Below are 7,527 nucleotides of genomic sequence, written 5' to 3'. Positions count from 1 at the left end.
TAAAATCCTGATACTCATGCTGATTTTGCTGGTGGGAGCCTTTGGTGATATTGCACGATAAAACAGTGTCATCAGCATATTTAATTACTGAGCAATTAGAATTAGAGCGAATGCAATCTGTATAAATAGTAAACAATAGGGCTGATAGAGGGCCACCTTGTGGAACTCCTACTCTGATTTCAGAAGTTGTTGTATAGCCTTTGTCTAGTTTAACTTGTCTCGACCATCCCTGCATGACATCCCTAAGCCAATGAATGAGCCATGGCTCATCGATGAAGTTACACAGGTCATTTAGTAGACGATTGGGCAGGACTGTATTAAATGCACTTGAAAAGTCCAGAAATAGGACTTTAGATATTGTCGTCTGTTTACAGTTTAGCCCAGACACTATGCCATGGACAAGGGTGAGGATTGCATCAGTGCACGAGATACCTTTTCTGTACGCAAACTGATTTGGATCACCATGTTCATCAATGGATTGTGTGACATACGAAAGTAATAACTTTTGCATACAATTGAACCCTATGCTTGATATATCAATTGGGCGATAATCATTTACTGAAGCAGGGCTGCAAATTTTGGGCACAGGAGTAGTTTTGGCATGTTTCCAGTCAGATGGAATAATACTCTGTTTAATACTTTCATTGAAAATGACTGTGAAAATGTCAGCAATTTCATTTGAGCAATATTTAAAAACCCACCAGGGTATGTTATCAATACCTGATGCGACACCTCGCTTGACAAGTCCAAACTGTCTTTTAACCTGATCTCGTTCTATTCCAGGAGTGTCATTGACAGAGCGGTGCGGTAAGTTCAGAGAAATGTCCTTTATAACCGCACTGTTGAATCGGCCGAAGTGGGTGTCTAGCTTAGATCCAAGCTCCCTCGATATGGTGACCTTGTTATCATTTTTGTGAGGATTCCGCACTGATTTCAGAAAGTTCCATAATGACGTGGAATCCGTCGCTATCCTCTCGAAGTGTTCACTCCTCTTCCTATAGATGTATCTATTTATAGTCCGCTGCAACCTATTCCGTTCTGCGTTGTTCCCCACCTCAATTGCCTTCTTTTTTCGTTCTTCCATTCGTCTAATATTATCGTCGGCCGGTAATCTCTTCATCATTTCCGCAGTTGGTACAGTTCTAGTTGGAACGCAGATGTCCGATACAAATTGAATATAACACGAAACCACTTCAGTCAGTTCGTTGAGTGTAGGGCAGGTTTCCGTGAAGATATTCCAGTCCGTAGAGGCTATGGTCTCACGAAGAATACATAAATTGTTGTCTCTAATGTCCCTTTTCCTTCTCCTGGGCCTCTGCTTGGTCTCTCTGTGCTTCTCCGTATACTTAGGCATGAGACAAATTGAGTAGTGGTCCGACGATCCGATGGGATGGCGTCTTGTTGCCCTGTAGTAATGATTGTTGACATATACAGCGTCTAATATGGAACCAGATCGCGGGAAGGTAGCAAAGTCCACAAGGTTTTGAAAGCCCATTGTCTCAAGGAAAGCGATTTTGCTTCGATTTATAGCTGAAGTCATTTGCAATGCTCATGGTGTGAGTGGCCCATATTTTTGCAGCCACACAAAACAGGAGGATATGCTCTCCTTCAGAAAAGATAAGTGAACCATCTAGGCAGCTGACCCCTGTCCAAGAGCAGCCTACTGTATGTGTGTGGTATAATAAGCGTTTATTCTAATTTTCAGTGAATGTAACACATGTATGTAGAAGTCCAGTGTTCACTGGTCCCCCTACCACCATTGAAGTTGCTGACTGGACCAACAGAGACAAGAACACCATCAAAGCAACCAGGGCCATCTCACAGTGGCGATGATGGTCCGTCTGCTGCTGTGGCATCCACATCGGGATACACCGAAAAACCGCCAGGTAGTCCGGACTACACTCCATCAGTTAACTCATCTGAACATGACAAAGATGACGCTTCAATGTAATTTTCAAGATTGATAGTAGATTAGTCTGGAAAATCAATTGGTGCCATAACTTTCTGGAAAGAGGATCATTATTAATTTTGACACCAACACTGTGGGGTAGTCTGGAATGTGTGGTGAGGCCATCAGTCTTTACTTTAATTAGCATATACATACTGTATCTGGTAGAGTTGTCACAGCTGTATGTGAATAAGGAATAACGGCACAAACAAGTAGTTGGATTTAACAGAGTATATTATATCTTCACTCGGCTGGATATCTGCTACTGAATACAAATGGTGAAAGTTGCATCTTATACACTCTTTTACCATGGATTACGAGGGGATGGGACAGGATGTTACTCTGTCCACATGTTTACTTTACTACATAAACAGTGGTTAAGCTACTGAGACAATGACCACACATCCTGCTGAAGATTACATAATCCATAATATTAGGTGCACAAACAGGTGTAGGGTTTTGTTGTAATCAGTAAAAAATATATTGGAATTGTTTAAGCACAAGTTGTCAGGTAAAACCTGACCCATGTATCCACACCAATTGAGGTGTACTCAGCTGTCGCCTTAGTTGGGCATCCAAAGACTTGACTGATAACTGTGCCATGCCTATTGACCGAAATGGAGTGATTGGAATGCCTCTATCTAAATGGTATGTTTTTATGAACTATTATTATATTATTCTTCATATCTTTACTATTCTACAGATTATGTATGGGAACTTCTTGACTGCTTGCAACAACTTCTGCAGAAGTGGAACTCTGGGAGAGGATTGTCCTGTTCCTGTCAGAAAAGAGCCCCCACCACTTGCAAGCTCCTATGTTCATCCGAACAATGAGGATGCCATAAAACAACACCGAAGCAGATTTCAAAAGCTTTGCTGAAGTACTGTAGTTGATGGCCTCCCAATTTCTAATTTTGTTTCATTGTAGCGGGGAGCAATCGACTCTGTGAATCGTCTGTTCACATGATGTTTTGGCACAGCTGCAGAGCAGTGTTAATTAACAGGTCACTACCAGCCTTTAGGGAAGTTGCTAAAGTTTTACATTAAAATTTTACTTACATCTGGTTTCCATTCTAACTAACTAAATGATAACATTATATTTAAAAAAAAGTTCCAATGACAAGTATTCCTCTCTAGAGAGCTTAGACTTCATAAATATAAATTTCATCCTGACTTACTATATGTATGCAACTTTGGTGTTTCAAACATGTTGCCAATTTTTTGTTTTTCTCGAAAAGAATTGACAGAAATTTGCTGTTTGTTCCCCGCATGGGATAAAATGTGATTTTTTTTTATCCCATTTATGATCAAGTAACCTTGATATTCCATGGATTAATGAACAATTTCAGATTGATTCCCATTACACTTTTATTAAAATGAAAGCCCTAAGCTCTCCAGATCCCATTGACATAGCGGTTTAGGGTACTTTATTCAAATTATTCTTCTATTTTAACCTAGTATATTTGAGGTTTCAATCATCCAGATTTTGTTGGCAGGCTACTAGAAGTGACAGCTTTGCTTACAAGAGAGAATACATACAAAACATTAACTTGAGTTTTTATTATTTATTACTGTTATGTACTTCCCGAACTTGAAAATGTAAAATTTCATCCAAGATTGTAGTTAATACCATGAACCAGAAGAATGTAAGCTGGGATTCCAAAATGTTCACCATTCAGCCACAAAACAGACAGGACTGAACCCTGTTTCTATAAAACTTTTCAGAAATGATACTATGACTTGGCATAAACAGTCCACATTCTCACAGTCTTGATAATTTAAATCCTTCATACTGTTCAGATGGTAAAGCTTCTCTAATCCTCCTTACTGCATAGGATGGGAGAACAACACAATATCCTTCCCTAAAAACTGCTAGCTCATCCGTGCAAGTTTTCTGTATGCTCTGTGTCTGCATTTCCTGTAAAATAATCATGAAAACCAGATATAAATGATGAAGACACACAAAAGCTTGGTAGCCATCTGGGGACGTCAATTTTAAAATAAATTTCTATATGATTTCCAGAATTTGCTTGGCCCCTAAATCTGCCTCCCCTAAAGTAAGCCTAGCTATGCCATTTATACAAACTGATCATTGTATCTCGGGGACTAAAATCTGTAAATGGATCGTGCACAAGCATGGTGGACATTTTTAGTGTGGCATTTGGTTCCATGGCTCAGTGTTAATGACTACTATGTCAGTCAGCATGATAAGGGTTAACCTCAAGGGCATTACACCAGTTTTTGGACAAAATGACCTAATCAGAAGCAGGTTTTGAACATGGTGCACAAATTTTCTTGATCAAATCTATATCTTAATGTTATTCCTTTCACAACAAAACAAAACTATGAATACACTCTCTGTATTGTTACATCTTTCAACAGCAGGTCAGAGCAATGAATAAAGGTATACAACAAAAATAATGTATTCTATACTTACTCTTGGATCCTGTTTTCCTGTGCATGTCCACCATACTGTTGACGGTACATGTAGTAGGTTGTCTGAAGGAACAATGGGTTCAGACACATAGCTTCAAAACCTGGGTGTAAGGTGATGCATGCAGCACCTTCTTCATCTATCACAGTCCTTACTTATCTATTTCGCTGCAGCATCTACACTTCCTTGCTGTAGGCATCACAGCACATTGGCCACAATGACACCTGTAAACAATACAAACCAGTTCAAATAATAAAGAGCCAATTCAATGACTTCATACCGACCTCAATTATTGGGGCATACTGTACTAACATGTCAAAATAGAAAAGGGGCACCTCTGAAGGGCAATCTACCGTTGAAGCTCCTTACAAATAACATCACTAGTAAGGAAGGGGTAGCCTCTTATGAGAAGTCTTGCCTCTGTTGGGAGATTGCTGCAAAGGAAAATAAAACAGGCCAATGTTGCCTCGTTTCGAACTCTTTCCCACTTCTGAATCCATTCCCTAGATTGAGAAATCTGGTTATGAAATTAGCTCAAGCAGAAATGACAAAAAGGTGGTGTGAGGTGCCACCTTCTCCATCCCCCCACCCTTTCCCTGATTTGTGGTAACTTCACTAATTTGCCACTACAACTGCTAGGAAATTAATAATAGGCCACCTCTGAATTTGTTGTGCACTCTTCCAATTGGCTTCTTCAATCTACTAACCAAATGAAATATGTCTTTGTGACATGTTCCGGGGCATGTGCTGCCACAACTTTTAAGGAAAATAGTAACTTCCTTAACTTAACTCGACCGCACTTTCATGTTAATTTTGCTGCCCCATCAACAAATTGGCTAGCTAAGAGTATGAGCAAAGTTAGGAAACATTTATCGGTTCTAGGCCTAACTAGTGACACAACTACCCTATATCCACTATAGTACGCTAGGCGTAACGTTACCGTGGTATTCCATCAAGACGATCAATTTCGACATCGCGGTCCGATCCCGCTTCCTCTTCGCTGGTCTCCGGTTCGAACATGTAGGGAAAAACTTCCCCACGATCGCCTACCATGTCCTCCATTTCCCTTACTTCTTCGCCGTTGCTATCTAAATACTGTGTGTCAATGCCACCGGCAGCCATTTCGCGATATGTATACAAAGTGGCTATTCTTACAACTAGTTGTAACAATAATTCCCTTTTGCGCATGCGCAGTTGCTACTTTTACAACTAGGAGTACTATTTTTACAACCAGGAGTAACAATAATTTTCGGTTAGGGTTAGGTTTAGGGTTAGGGTTGGATTGAGGGTTAGAGTTAGGGTTAGGGTTACCCCTACTACATGCGCAGTTGCTTTATTTACTTTGAATTCGCATGAATTCGCCGATGTCATAAGAATAGTTTATAAATAATTGTTACGACTAGTTGTAAGAATAGCCACGGCCATATGTATAAGCTATGCTGTGCTGTGTATATATGCGTACTACAGTGCGTGTATAGAAACTGTATGTGGTAGCAATATCGTATGCGACGATATCATGCACTTTCGGCTTGGTAAACAAATGACGTCTTTGTTTTCGGCTTTCCCTGAACGAGTCAATCTAGCCGATTTTTGCGGAGTTTATGTTGCTTGATAGGAAGAAAATGCAAGGAATTTATGAAAAAAGAAGTCAATGGATGTTTTGTTCGATGTCTTATGTATAAATTTGTAATTTTTCATCTTAATCCAAATCTTAACTTTCTTGTAACAGACTGCTGAAAAAGGTAACATTTTCGAGAAGTTTGAGATTTCTACATACCCAATGCACTGCGCAGAACATATACAGTTTGCACTCTTCTGCGCCCCCCGTGACGTCACTGAATCTATTACGTAATAGTACTTTTTACCGATTTTTACCCCTTTTGAGACGGAAAAAATCGCGGTGTTGGGTTTTTTTTAATGTAAGAATTGTTAAGTTTAATATTATGTAAAGTCAAGTCTACGTGTCGCTTGACCTTTAAGAGAACTAAGTAACACAGGGCCTATTGTGTAACACTGTAAAACTCTCTTTGGTAACATGATTTTAACCCTGCACCTATGTGGTAAATCACGGCTGAAGATTAACAATTGAGTATGCACATTAGAATAACATGGCAATTGTGGCTAATGAGTGTTTAGGCATACATCAAAATTAGGGAAAATTTACCTTGGGAAGGCCTCTGCGTAGACTATGCTGCCTATACGTGTATGTTTGATGTGCGCTGAACATATATTCGCCTGCAGACGATTGGAAACCCCGGAAGCGAGAACGTCCTTGCGGGTGCTACTTAAGAAAACAATCGAAAGCCTTCGACGTTTTACGTCGGTTTGATGACTGGGAAAGTAATATAATGTACCATTCATCAATGTATACGTACTAGTGCAAAGATTTAATGTATCATAAATTTGAACGTGTTTAAGGATATCAAAAAACCACCAGATATGCATTTTCAATATGTGGCCTTAGATGACATGGTTATATACATATACAAATTGACAAAGACAAGTGGTGTTGAATCTGTATTTTACAACGTTGCACATCTAGTTGACTTGTACTTAGCAAAGAATGACAGAATGTATTGAAATTGCATCCTTACACATGTTTCTGATCATGCGGTAGCATACATAGAGTCTTCAATACCAAGCAACAATATTCACATTTTAAAACTGCATGAACATTCAAACAACTGCTCTGCAATAATGCTACCACGGTCGTGATACTTTTTAAATGTTGGCCATGCCTTTAAACAGTGACGTCAAATAATTACGTTGCAAGCCTTTACAGCTCATTAGTCGTTTTAAGATTTTGCTAACAGCATCTCACAGCATGACCCATGTGTAGTATCATGTTACAATTATGGGCATGCACAGAAAGCAGAATCTATCATGGTATTGGGGAAATTAAACATATTACTGGTTCGCCATTTTGATCAAACTTAAATAAAAAGTTTTGCTGACAAAGTTTGTTACGTGGAACCTTACAGGATGGATTTTTTTCGTTGTATTAATGTCTACAAGTGTTTGTGTCAACCAAAAGAGTGTTATTTCAGGTATATAATGTAAAGGTAGGGGAGATGGCAAAGGGAGAGGATTTGGTTCCCCATTCTCAAAATCAGGTGCTTGGAAAATGTGAAGGAATCAAAATTAC

Source organism: Apostichopus japonicus, chromosome 12, assembly GCF_037975245.1.
Source record: "Apostichopus japonicus isolate 1M-3 chromosome 12, ASM3797524v1, whole genome shotgun sequence".
In the NCBI taxonomy this organism is placed as follows: domain Eukaryota; kingdom Metazoa; phylum Echinodermata; class Holothuroidea; order Aspidochirotida; family Stichopodidae; genus Apostichopus; species Apostichopus japonicus.
This window is presented reverse-complemented; position numbering follows the sequence as displayed.